General features: G+C 36.3%; 1 protein-coding gene and 1 long non-coding RNA gene across 3 annotated transcripts in view; one reads left to right on the forward strand and one right to left on the reverse strand.

Annotated features, from left to right (window-relative positions):
* LOC308176882 (uncharacterized protein) overlaps positions 1 to 14,590 on the reverse strand; it is a 436,002-nt gene that overhangs the window by 315,623 nt on the left and 105,789 nt on the right. The window lies entirely within an intron of this gene.
* LOC308177024 lies at positions 935 to 14,337 on the forward strand. Its single transcript, XR_013938799.1, has 4 exons — positions 935 to 1,184; positions 10,327 to 10,431; positions 12,055 to 12,128; positions 12,207 to 14,337. It is a non-coding gene; the product is annotated as an uncharacterized lncRNA (long non-coding RNA).

Genomic DNA, 14,590 nt, shown 5'->3' on the forward strand with positions numbered 1-14,590 from the left:
AGAAGAAGAAGAAAATCCATATGCTTGTTTACCAGATTTTTTTCTAAACCATGAAAGTTACTGTAAATGAGTATGAAGATGATAACGCAGAAATCAAATGTTCTAAAATGGCAGTTCTTAGGCAATTTAAGCTGTTCCTTTAGAGAAAAGAATGACAGAATTCTCACTGTGATTTTGGAAGCATTCTAGACAACTTTTGATTGTTCTTATTTTAGAATCGTATTTCAAACGTTGATTTATGTCTTAAACTCTGCTGCCTCTAGGAAGACCAATTTATAGGATTAAGTTCTTCTGGCTTGGGAAGCTTTGGTGCAGCTGTTTTCATAGTTGATTATTGTGGATTGTTCAACCCTTTTTTGGAATAGTTTTAAACTGATATATGCGGTTTTTGATTTGGTCTGGATTAACTTCCTGTGTATTGGAACCAGAAGGGATGATTTCATAGCGTATGGATTGATCACTTTTATCTTTCTGTGATATTTTAAAGTTAAATCTTTAAAAGTGTCTGCCAGCAGTTTTTATACGTATCCCTTCCCATAGAACAGAAAGGAATTCAAACTACTCTTCTATCATTTGGCTTTCTGGATGTTCTGTATTAGTTCTCTGCAGGACTCTCTTTCTACTCCAAAACTTTGGTTTTACTGTAGAGGTTAAAGAGATAATACGATTTAATTATTAACTGTGAAAAAGCATATATTATTTTGAGAGGAAATTGAATGGCAACCTTCATGAAGTAATGATAATCCCATGGTAATTTTTATTAAAATTCTGCTATGTTTGTATGAATAGCTTATATCTTGTGATATGCATCTGAGATGAATATCAAAACTACCTCAATATAAATCCCAACAGGTGTCTCTAATAGACTGGAGGGACATGAGATTACATTGAAATAATGTAAGAGAAGGCTAAATTCTTGCTCTCTAGGTTACCAGATAATTCTGGCCTTGAGGGTTTGTAGTTTCTTTAAGAACTAAATTGTCATGGTAATGATGTAATTTAGTAAGAGCTGTGAAGGAAGAGAGCACTCACCTCAGTGGTCTTCTCCAGGCAGCAAGGTGGTTCTGTGGGTTGTGGTCAGTGGGCTGCTGCTAGCTGGAGCAGATTTTATGCTGGGGGAAAGATGCTGACTTTAGTATGGTTGAGGGAGTGAGTAATTAAAGAGTGCTACTTCCATGCTTCAGGTTGGTTGTTTTACCGTTTCTTATGCTGTAGTGCAAAAATCTTATATGAGGTCAAAGTACTGTGAATGCTCTGTTTTTATTTCTGATTTCTGTTGTGAGCAGCAATGAAATTTCTGATAACTTAATCACTGGTATTATGTAAATGTGTGGAAAATTATAGTATTTGATGTTTGAAATGGGGTGTCAGCAGTGAAAATGTTTACGATGTTTGATACATTTTTAGCTTTTTTTTTTTCAAACAAGTGAGAATAACGCATCTATCATTATATTTTTCCATACGTTTATATTCTGAATTTCTAGTGAAAATCAAATTCAACTGAATCAATTTTATCTAATCAGAGCAACCTAGATGACAAGCGTTTAGTGCTACTGCAATGTCTTTGACGTTGATTTTGTTTAATCTTTTTAAATCTCCATTAATACAATGAAGAAAAGGGGGTGGGGGGGTTGGGGAGAAAAGCCAGCAAAAGGTAGAGATAATCATCACCACCCAAGTATCTCGAACACAACGATCACTGTGTAAGAGGTAAGATACAGCCAGTATTGGTAGCTTGGTGCAATAAAATGTACAACACAATCTTGTGTTGATGGTTTGAGTTGCTGTTGGTTTGAGGCACTGCAAAAGCAGTGGGCAGCTTGGGCAGCCAAGCACACCAGTGTTAATTCTGTGTCTGACAAAAGGTAGTCTAAGCTATTGTGTCACTGCTTCTTTGGAAACTTCTTCAGGGTAATTGACGTTGACAGGAGAGTAACAGTATCTTAGGAGATAGTGAGAACTGTGAAGTCAATTAGAGGTGCAGATGTTTAACTGATATACTACGCTGTGTTGTCCTTTGTGTTGATTTCATAGCATTGTTGAGAATGCAGTAATGCAAGCTTATGAAGAACCTTCGTCTTGGTTAGGGGTTTTATTAAGATGAGGCTCATACAAGTGTTTGATGTGAAAGAGGCAGTAGCATATAAGAAAGGTGGGATTGACGCCTTACAAGCACATTAGTTTTGGTGGGACAAGTTTGTGCTACCAGGATAGTGCATTTGTGTAGGAGAAAGCAGATAAAGGACCTACCTGTCTGCTTCTAGAGAGGGATGTGTAGTTGTGATGACTTCACTATGTTGTGGTTTTAGTTATTCTTTTTTTGGTGTGTAACAGCTAACTGTGTCTGAAAAATCAGAGCACGTGAGCTTGGCCTGAGATTAGCCTTTCCATCACAGTATTGCAAATGAAATGTGTTAGAATGAGCTGTCAAGTTATCTAAGGCTTATAGAATTCAATGTGAAACCTGGAAAGTAAGGAGTAGTAAATGGAAATAGTTGCAGTATATCTGGGTGTTAAAAACAAAGACAGCATCTGTTTGTGTTAATGAATATATCACAGTCATTTCTGATTTCACTGGGAAAGTAATGAATATTAAGGTTTTCATGGTGAAGAACATTTGCATTGCACCCTGGAACATATGCTTCTACATAAAAGTAAATAGGCTGACAGTGTAACAGGGATTCAGTACTGTGGCTCAGTGTTAAACATAGTATTTTTTCAGAGCTGTCAGAAAAGCAACGTAATCATCAGGGTGCAGAACTATTGAAATAATCGAACTATTTTGTGGCTATTTTAATTAAATTTCAGCCTAGAAGGAATTTCAATAGAAGAATTTCAATACACTTTTATGGAGTAACTCAGTGAACTTCAATTTTTTCACAATTCCAAAATTGGGAGTCATAAAGTAGTAATGTACAGAGTTGTATCACACAGCGTCTAAAATTCTTACTTGTAGGTGGATTTTCTTTTGTGAGATGTAGGGTACCTGCACTGTTTTTAAATAGAATAAAATACTTTTTTGGTAACATAAGCATGAAAGCAAGTTTTTAATGTACTGAACTGCTATTGACAGCCTTTTTGATAGTACAAACTTGTTTTAGCTAGCAGATTTGTTAGTTCTGTAGTGTTGACGTTATTCAACAAAAATAGATGCAGATGGACAATTACATGAAGTATACTCAGGGGAATTCTCATCTCTGCTTTATGAAGAAAGAAACTTTCATCTGGGAGAACTACTCCTGTGCCCTAAGATATATCCTTCTAAGATGCTCCTTCACGAAATATATCCTAAGATAAGTGGGATTTGAATGTATATTAAATAAAAGGAGTCAAGCACATGATTAATCACGTGATTTGTGATTAAAATAAACCATAACCTAACAGAAATGCTCATGCAATCTGGTTTAGTCAATTGCCTGCCTTCACTCATCAGCGGATGCACGTTAAGAGCTCTCTGCCATACAAGACTGCCTGTTTATCTCTATTCATCTCTACACTTTATCTCTTGGTGGTAGCAAAGCCTCTTGATTCTTTACAGACCTTACCAGACTTACCTCAGTGCTTTAAAGTTATACACTAAGCTTTCACCAAAAAAAAAAAAAAAGCATTAATTATTTGTGGCAGTCAGAGCAATGAGACATTAAGTAAAAAAAAAAATCACAGCAAACTACTCTTTAGAAAAATAGATTCTAAAGATGGAATGCAGAGATAATCTGACTTCAACTTATTAAGTATGCCTTGTAAGCAATAAATCAAATCACTTTGCTGTATAATACAATTACTGCTGTAATTTGTAGTCATTACAATTTGTGCTGAGGTATAACGGGAGACTTGATTTTATGCAGGGTATTGACAGAGAAAGCCCTAGCAACTTTAGCACGGAGACATACTTTGGACCTATTGCCACTTAATTTGCAGATGATTACCTCAGTAGACCTGATAGCTTGTTGTGTCCACCTGTTACAGGGTCACTTATGTCGGGATCGTGCACATAAAGAGGATTAAAATAGTCCACTGTTAGAAACATACAACCTGGTGCATCATTTCCCCTTCCATTAGGCTCTGCTCTATCAGTGCACTCTGTCTGGTTTGTATTTTTTCTAGCAGGTTGTCTGAAGACAGTAAGTGACTTTTCTACATGCAGTGAATTATTTCAATTAACAACTTAATAATTTGGCATAGTCTTCTGAATTTGATTAATGTTTACTAAATTAATTGTGATTTGACAGAAATAGATTTTTAACTGGCAGGTTTCACATCTAAGACTGAGCATAAAATTTACTGTCACAAGTTAAGATAAAAAGAGATGTTTTTGCAGGGAAGCGAGGCTTGCCTTGTCCTCCAGGTTCTTTATTACTTCCCTACTAGCTGACATCAGCCACATAATAAAATACAATGGATGTCATAATACAATTGAGGATTCCTTTTCTGATTAAATCCTGTGCTTAATCTGCATCCTGAAAATTATTTATGGCTGTTCGTTCCCCCCTCCCACTGCCCTTTGGTGTCCCTCCTCATGTTAGCTCTATGATATTTTAAGAATGAATCGTTTTCCACTTTTCTGCTCCTTCACAAGTAGTAGTGATATTTTTCCATATCTAGTGCCTTTTCTTTTAATTTAAGGGGAGGGATAGTAAGAGAGACACTGAGAAAAAAAAATAGGTCTTCAGTTCAGTTGGAAGGGACCTACAAAGTAAAGCTAACAGACTATATGGTCACTTTTTCCCTGCCAAGGAAGTAGAACCATCTTGGATTCTCCTCTATTTATTTTTTTATGATTAGACTGAATTTCACAGCTTTGTTCCTACTTAATATTTCCACTGTCCCTATGGCACCTCTTTGTTCTATTTCTTGAGACAAACGCAAAATCTGTTCTGACACTTGTTTGTTATTGTTTTGGTTATTTTAGTGCTCAACTGGTCCTCCAACAGGAGTTTGTATTGGGAGGTATTCCTGGAAGTTTTAGAAGTGAGATTTTCTTTCCATCTGAACTGCCTACCATGAAATGTAACTGTGTTATTTTTATAAACTTAGACTGGCAAAGCAGAGTAAAAATCCAGTTGAGATTACATAGCTATAATTGCATATCTATTACGTATCTGTAATCAGCCCTAAAGACAAAGTTAGCTTAGAATACGTTAAAAATCATAAACCTTACAAAAGGAGGATCTGATATGAATTAGCTGGTGTGTGATCGAAGTTGGCATTGCTGCATAACTGAAAGAGTGACTGCTTATCACCTCAAAGACGTTATGCAAACAGAATTTCTTGGCTGACAGCAGGCATATCAGCCAGCAGTTACAAAAATACACTACACAGACTTTTCAATTACCACGAACTAGGCAGGGCCATGAACATTCTGTCTTGAAAAAATTCTAAGCACAGTCCATTTTGTTATAATGGCAGAGTATTCCATCTCCATCCTGTCAGTGCAGTGCAGAGATGATGCTGTTGGGCAAGCACTGGAAGAGGTGGTGGTGTGGGGAAAAGCGTGATGGCAAAATCACAGTACAATACTGACATGCAAAGTAGGACCATTTGCTTTTGCCATCAGCAGTGTTCCTAGACCTGTTGCTTCCCTGCTGAAACCGAATCCTACTGTTAACATTCTTACAAACAAGGATGGACAGTGATTTCAGTACATTTGTCATTTTCTAGTTCAAGTAGTTGCTCTAGTCTTGTTGTCACATCACAAGGTTGAGATTGAAGTGTAAAGTAGGATTTAGAAATGAAGGGTGGATCATTTGCCAAAAGGTCAGGTAGAGGTTTCTCAGAAACTTAGTCTCTGTTTCCTTCTCTTTCTAGTTGGTGTTTGCAGAGAGAAAAGCTGTGGAGGAATCTTGCAGAGATAATTGTGCGAGTTAAAAAAGGTTATCAGCTGCAGCTCATTGTCACTGTCCTGTTTTTAAAGATTAACACTGTCATGCACCAGCAATCTGCTGATGAAACAGTTGATGCAAATGCTACCTTGTGTGTCTTAGGCAAAATCAGACAGAACAGTTTAAATAGTCACTTCTTCCCTAAACTGAATCAGTGAGCTTTGAACTGAAATGCTCTAAAGTAGGTCAGCAGGGATAGTAACCTCCTTTTACTGCTGTAGCTTAAGCCTAAACTTAAGATATGGTCAGTGGACTCTATCTGGCCAATCCTTACGACATCCACAATGCCCAGCTAAGGATCTCCAAGTGAAATACTCTCTTGGCTTCTCTGATTGGCTGCAGCATGTGTGATTGTGCTTGTTTGAAGTCAAATACTCAGTTCACTTGAAATTGCAAGGATAAATGAATTATATTGGCTACATGCAGAGTTTTATCATGTATTCTTTTCTCATGTATTTTCTCTTAACAATTTAAAAGGATACTTTCCTCATTTGGCATGATGCATTTAAAATATATTACATCTCAGGAATTCTAGTTCTCTTGTTGCCAATTTGACCTTCATGTAAATACAAATAAATCCTGTTGTGTATTGCATGGATTAGTCCTTAAAGGATATATAACTTCTCGTGTATCCTAAAGGAAAACTGGTAGCTCAGTTTTGCGTGAAGGTTAGTTACCTCCTGGGAGCTACATATCATTTACATAAAATCTTAATGTTTTAACTTTATTAGGCAATAAATCACCTAAATTTGACCACGTAAGATATGGAAGAACATTACTAACTGAGAGCTCTCACAAGAAATATTAGAGTAAGAAAATAAAGATAAAGATTTTATCAAAATGCTGCTCAAGAATATAAGGATCCTAGACAGTATTTGCCATGGCATTACGATTGCCATTTTGGTGATATTTGCATGCTTTACTGACTCCAGTGTGGGAATCATCGTACTATTTCTCTTAAGAAATAGAAATGAGATATGTGGATAAAGTAACTTGCACAGCATCCTCAGAATTTGGAGTTGTGTAAGCTGTTGAACCTATGTTGTCCAAGTGCTATGCTACTGTCCCTTTTCTTCCACTACTCTTTCTCACAATAGCTAGGACCTAATTTAATCAGCAAGTCTCTTTGTCCCCTTCTCTCTCGATGTATTCTAAAGAGATCCAGTGAACCCTTGACCTTGGCGTATTTGAGCTAAAAGTTCATAGAACTTCCTGAGTTGGAAGGGACCCATAAAGATCATTGAGTCCAGCTCTTGGCTCCACACAGGTCTGCCCAAAAATTCAGACCATATGACTAAGAGCACAGTCCAAACACTTCTTAAACTCTGACAGACTTGGTGCCATGACTACGTCCCTGGGGAGCCTGTTCCAGTGCACAACAACCCTCTCAGTGAAGAGATGTTTCTTCATATCCAGCCTGAACCTCCCCTGCCGCAGCTTGACACTATTTCCCTGGGGTCCCATCTCTGGTCACTAAAGAGAATAGATCGGTGCCTACCCCTCCACTCCCCCTTGTGAGGAAGCTGTAGGCCACGATGAGGTCTCCCCTCAGCCTCCTCTTTTCCAGGTTGAACAAGCCAAGTGACCTCAGCCGTTCCTCGTACGTCTTCCCCTCTAGGCCCTTCACCATCTTTGTACTGTGAATTTGAATATAGTTCAACTTCTAGATTTTTTTAAAATACCTTTTCTGTTACTTTATGATTATAACTTTATTTCTAAGTATGACTTTTTATAAACAAGGACTATTACCTGTAAGTTGGAAAGGCCTATTTTTTTTTTTTTGGTAAAATAATTGGCTGTACTTGTAAGATACCGTGAATACAATTCTTCAATGTAAGTTAAGACTTGCATATAAGTCCCCAGAAAGGGGAAGGAAGGCAGAAAGAAAACTTTGACCCAAGCAATAGTAGCTAGGAAACCTACATTCATGAGTCTGAGGGATTGGGGGGGAAATAAAAATAATTTTCTGATTAAGCAGACAATGCATGGAAAGACTCCTTATTGCAAATTTCTTATAATTGGCCCTTCTAAGTTAGTATGCCTTCATGCATACTAATAAATTTCAGATACTATCTCCTGAGTTACCAAATTATCTTGCACCTTATTAAAGAAAAAAAAAAAAGTATATATCAACAGCGACATTTTTTTGTTGTAGTTCTTTGCATATGACCTCTTTTTCAAACTACTTCTCTCAGGAAAAAAAAAAAAAAATCTTTAAAAACGTTATCATAAGGCACTGCATCAAAACAGTTATTCTGTTCTTTTCCTCGATACAAACTTTATTCCCAGAATGCAGAATCCAAATTGCAGTGCTTCAGAAATTCTTTGGAAAAAATACAGGCAAATGTTACTATGATTACAGAGCTGCTCGCATTTGCTTCTCTTTTTCTGCCTAAGTAATGAGAGTGGAAAGGGATTTTTTTTATTCCAACAGTTTGTATGATGCTTTGAAGGGGAGACCCATCTCCACTGAAATTCTTCTAAAACATTTTTAAACTAATACATTTTGGGCCCTGGACTTTTCTGAAGTTGTTTATCCCTATTTTCTGAAAAACGGTTGATTAACCTAGGGTGGGGGGAGAATGTAGTCCAAAAAAGATGTAGTGAAATTGGGATTCAACAACCATCCTTCTTCAATCTAATGGTCTTCAGGTATAAAATATTCAGGTTGTTCTATTTATTGAGTTACTTCAGTCTCAGGAGTATCTGGCACTGATTAAAATAATAATAATAAAATTAAAGCACAAGTTATTCTTACAGTTTCCTGAATGCAAGTGGAACAGATAAAGTAATGCTTTCTTTTTTTTTTTTTAAGTAAATGTTTTTTTGCTTGTTTGTTTTTCCCTAAAATAAACCTCTGAACCCAGAAAGCAGCCTCTGCTGCTTTACTTTTTGAGGATACTTGCATAGATACTTGGAGAGTAATTTCTAGTATGGCTGAATTTAAATGTTTGTGAAAACAGTTCTGATTTTCTTGTCAACAAAGCATCAGCAGCAGCTCTTCCTTGGGATGAAAATACATCTGGAAGCAGCCACTGGCAGGGTAATGCAACTGAATTGTTCTCCTGAGGATAATAAGCAACCTCTTTTAAAGTAGCAATGATATGGCATAAATGTACTCTCTCAGGACAGAATAAATGACACATTTCCCTGGGGGTCATTATGATTCCACTGCAGAAAGCGTACTGTGAAAAGATAATGCAAATAAAAGATGTTTGTCACAGAAACACACAAGAGTTTGTGTTTGTTTTTTATTTGTTTTTCTCCCCCCAAAAAATCATTTGGGAATGAGAGGACACCTTGTTTTACAAAAGCTGAAGACCTAGAATATTTTACACAGCCCCATTAGGAAGAGATTTTTGTTTCTGGCTGCCATGATAGCATATGTTTTAGGTGGGAATGTCACTGTGGTTATTGTTAAGGTTTTCTGACACTTTTTTTTAATAATGTTGAATTTTTACTAGCTCATAACTTTGCCAAGCAACTATGTGCAGTTTTCCTTTCTGAATGGCTTTTCTGGATTCATATATAGGTATATGTATTCATATTGCCTTTATTGTTTTATTTTGTTATTTCAGCCAAAGTAGTTGCAGAAGTCTCTGAGAGTTAACCTAAGGAAGTAGTATAGTGCTGGATTATTTTTTATTTGTTTTTTTTTTTTTTTAACTTTGGATATTACTTTCCCCTCATCCTCTTGAACCTTTTTCTTTTTGGAAAAACTAGGCTTTGGTGCAGAAACTTAATTGGATGACCTTTAGCACTATTATGCCTTCCCTGCCCCTGTGAAAACCTGTCCATGTTTTTTAAATCACAAGACTAAGAATTCTGGCCAATTCTCAGAAAGGTGTATTGCTGTTGTAGTCGATCCTTTCCCAACTCTTCTGCCTGAGCAGGCCCTGTATCATCTGTTCTCACACAGCATCTACATGTTCAGACTGTTAATGAACTACCTCTTCAGACTAACTGAGCATGCACCACCAGCTACGGCTTTGGAAAGTGAAAGGACTGGAAATTTGCCATCCTGAAGGGTAACCGGTGCCTCATGATGCTTGGAGCTTGAAGGAGCGGTGCAAAAAAGGGCACTTGGTTAGAACTGGGAGTTGGTGCTCTCATAATCCCTCCCTGACACAGTGGCAGGGGGTGGGGTGGGGGAACACAATGAAATGTACATAGGAATAGGGTAGGAACAATGTGAAAGGGATACAAGCCTAAAAAAAAAGGAATAGCTGGTGTAACCTTGGTCTGGGAACATTAGTTTTAAAGCTGAACAGCAAAAAAGGACAGGAAGCAGTGCCTGATGGAGAAACAAAGCTTGCTTAGATTGCATGGCCTGTGCTGACACAACAGAAGTGGTGACACTAGAGGGCTTTGTGTGATGTGTTAGAGATAGCTCAAGACTTTTCAGCACTGTAGAAAAAAACTTTTTTTTTTCTTTTTGCACTGGCAGTCAACTGTGCTCTTGAGAAATGGGGTGGAATGGAGGAGAATAACAGCAGAAATGTTGGAAATGGAAGCTAAATGTTGAAAATTCAAGAGGACTGCAGATATGAAGGTGAGTAAAAAGGGCTGAGAGGAGTCTGAAGTTTCAGGAGGGGAAGTGGGGGACCCAAGAGACTTTCAGACTGCCATTGTCAGAATAAAGATTAGGAAGGAGAGAATAAAGATCAGGAAGGAACACAGTAAAAAAAAAAATCTAGTTTAGGAAACAAAAATCTCAAAAGCACTGAAATGGATGTTGGAGCACTGATAAACCACTGCAGACTTAAATACTTTAATGAAGTGCAATATGTTTTAACCACTTTTCAATTTTTGTCCAAACACAGTATTTTTTTTCTCCATACGATTTTCAAAACATTATGGAGGATGCTTTAAACAGTAGATGTTTCTCATTCTTGCTGCCATACCAGGTGACTCTCTGACAAAGAATTTGGACTCTATGTGCAGTATCGTAATGCAAGATTCACATGTTAAAGAATCTAAATAACTTAAGTGCTTATAGCTTTTTTGAAAGAGATAATGCACACAAGTTTAATTTTTGTATTTCTGTGAAATTTATCTTCAAATATTTGATTAAATTTTTGAGAGGTGTCGATTTCAGAAATGAAACAGATTTAATTAAAACTGACCATATCTAAAGAAATAAGTGGAGAGTTGTTTCAGATAAACATGGGATAGGTAAGGATTTTATGTATTTTTATATTTTACTGGAGAAAAAAAAAAAACAATTTTCCAAATAAATGCTAGTTCTTGAGTCCTCTACCCATTTATGCGTAAAAACATGAAATAGACCGTGCTGTTCCCAGAATGATCTGGCTTCCTAAGCATCACTAAAAATTGTGACTGTCTAATGTAAGTTGCTGGAGAATGTTCAGTGTCTTAATTGGTCTCTACTGGTGTTATGCTCAAAAAACAGTTTCTTTAAGATAGCTAGCAGAACTTTTCTAAGAGAAATAGCAATCAATATTTAAGAGGAATTTATTAAAGGAAAATGTTATCTTCTTTGTCTAGCTCAGTTTACAGTCTTATGCATTCTTCAATGTTAGTCACATTTGTCTATAATTGTATTTCCTTTGTTGATTTCTAAAACTGAATTCAATATAAGATGAAAGTGAGTGACTGAAATGTACATGGAAATCATTTGCCGTTTCTAAAGATAGAGTTCCCACTTACCGCAATGCACAAACTTCTTAGTATTGTAAGAGTAGTGCCTGCTCCCTTACTGCTTTGTGTTGGACAGTTACAGAGAGGTAAAGAAAGTACATCTTAATACCTTAAAAAATTAAAAGTAATGACTGCATTTAAGACTTCACAGCTCTATAACGCTAATAGATATCTTATTAAGAACATGCTACCGCTGTCCAAACATGCAAGTTCATTAAGTACAAAGGATTTTCTGGGTGATTCTTTATCTCAAGTTGTTTGTATCCGCAGGTATCTAAAAATTGAAATGGTAGGTTTTGGATGTGTGGAAATAAAGGCCGTGGGAGAAAGTACTGCAGTACTTTCCATGGCAGGTTTATTGTTTAAGAAATAGCTTTTCTTCTGAGTATTGATAAACAACACAATGCTTAAAATAATGCAAAGACAAAACTGCAGAATGTCTAAATTATTATTCAAAATCTTGCACTTCGAAGCTAAAAAAAAAAAAATAAATCCTTCTGTCCTCTCCATACAGCTTTCTGAGGAACTGATTGCTGCAGCTGGGATGTGGGTTTGTAGCTGCACTGCATGGATGTGTGGGATTTGCAGGTGGGTGTAGGAACTTGCTTCAGGGCTTTTTTGCTATTTTTGAAACCATATATATTTCTTTTTTCTTCGTGCTGATAGGACTTTCAACTGTACATTTAGAGAAGGATTAAACATTTGGAGAAGACTGCTGAAAGGAGGGCAAGCTCACTGCCTGCACTTCAGTTATTTTTTCAGTCGTCACTGGACACTTATGTAAAGCTTCAACAATCTTTGTCTTGTTGTTGTTTTAATTAAACTTAAAGCAGTTCTGCTGCTCTCTATCTACTGCTTTCTCTGAAAGCAGATGAACTGACTGAATACAGTGTTCTTTTCTGGTACTGAATTATAATGCTTCATAACATGAGACCACTAACAGAGTACTTTAAATAATGTCAACCTAGTTTACAGGGAATCTAATTCAGATGGATACAGCTTAAATTTTACACAACACAGATAGTGGTTTTTATTTTTATTCTCTGTTGTAATGAAAATTTGTACCAACAGTTTTAAACTTTTAATCTAAGAAGGTTGTCAGTCTAAAGATTGGTCGAAAGTAGGACAAAAATAAATTTCTGACCCTTCAGCAAATCTAGATATCTAGTCCTGCAAAAGCTGACCTGCAATTGAATATTTTTAGGAAATAAAGATAGAAGGTGGCAGGGAGATGACAGTTTATAAATTTTTCCTCCATGGAAGCAGAGCACATTAAAATTGCAAGTGATAAAGGTTCTTGTTTGTTTGTTTTTTGCCATGCAGCAGGAAACATTCTGAGCGACTCCAGCATTGTTTTTCTCTTGTCAACAACATCATTTGAAGAAAAATAGTTATGTTTCTAAAATAATAGTCTCTCCTGTCAAAGAACTGCTGAATACTTGGTTCTGCTACAAGGATTTTTATGAGAGGAGCAAGAATAATTTAGAAACATCAAGAAAAAAGTGGCTATGCTTGGATGTTTAGAGAATCTACACTGTCTGTTTAGCTATAAATGTGCTGTGGCAGTCAGGAACACTTGCCAAACCGCACTGCAACCAAACTCCACTTTACTTTAAAAGGCTTTATTGTTCGTTGTTGTTGTTGTTGTTTTTCTTTGTTTTGCCTTTTTTTTTTTTGAGAGGAACTGACTCTGACTTAATTTATCATATGTCTTCTTCATAATCTGGGTATTCAAAAAATGAAGATGAGTCTCAAAGAAGAGCTTAGGCCCTTAAAATCCTTTACAGCAATTCAGTTATACTGCTATGAAGTATACACTTACATTTCCTTCATATTGTATTTGTGTATGGGCAGGTGTTCCATGGCATGTATAAAAGATGGAGAGAAAGAATGAAGAAGGAATAGAGGATTAAAAAACATTCTAAATTCACTTTAAAATACATTGTATCAAGTTATATTACTTATGGGCATTTTTCAAATCCTGAAACTAGGCATCCTACACCTTTTGATAGTGTTTGCCTAGAAACATGTATAGCCGTTAACTACTTGAGGTTTTGCACTGACAGGAATTTTTGATGTTTTCTAATTGTTCATACCAATGCTAAAAACCTGCCTGAGTTTTAATACTAACTTTTTCCACAAACTTTTATAACTCAGTGTCAGCACAGGTTTTTCTAGTTATGTCTTGTTTTATATTCTAATTAGGTATAAAAATAGGAAAAAAAAAGCTAATAATGCATGCTCCTGGATCTCCTTTTATAATGGCATTTACTTCTCTCTTCTTTGAAGGAATCTGTTATTATGGTCTCCTTGGCACCTTGAAAGTATGCTCTTACAACTCTCTGCTAAATACACGGTATCTTGAATGTTTTTCAGTATCTGCATATGGTGTTTTTGTTGGTGGTGGTGTTGGCAGTGTTACCGTTAAATTGGCAATATCCTAAGACCTCTAAAAGTGTTCCCGATCAACATTTTCTTTCTGATAGAAATACTATGACTTTTATATTATAAAAGTTGGTTGGTTTAATTTGTTGCTTCGTCAGCAAGATATCTTTGTTGTTTGTTTTTTTTTTAATGTAAGAATATCTTTTGTATCTCTTCTGCTAGAGGCAACAATACCTGTTAACCAATATACATACAAAAGAGATTGCAGTTCTGTAATTCAAAAGCTAAGCATAGTGTAATTATGACGTATGAAGTAGATATTTATGTTTATCTGAGCACAAATGTATCCCAACAACTGAGTTACAAAGCAGTACCAATTTATACAACTCAAGGCCTAGTTCTCAACTTAAAACAGCTTCTAAAAGAAGAGATGAAATTTATGAAGATATCTGACAAAAACTCATACTGGCAAATTGTAGATGCTTTCAAGCAACAACCAAATTCTTTTGCCCGTGTATTTTACTCTGGCTTTTATCAGTGTAAAGGCATTACATTACTCCCTCTGAAAACAGAGATATCTAAGGAAGACAAAGTAAGGGAAAAATCTATAGCCGAATCTATTATTCGCCTCTTGACTAAAACAAGAGAAAAGCTCATTGCTGCAG

The sequence above is a fragment of the Anser brachyrhynchus genome, assembly GCF_964034855.1.
Source record: "Anser brachyrhynchus genome assembly, chromosome: 13".
In the NCBI taxonomy this organism is placed as follows: Eukaryota; Metazoa; Chordata; class Aves; order Anseriformes; family Anatidae; genus Anser; species Anser brachyrhynchus.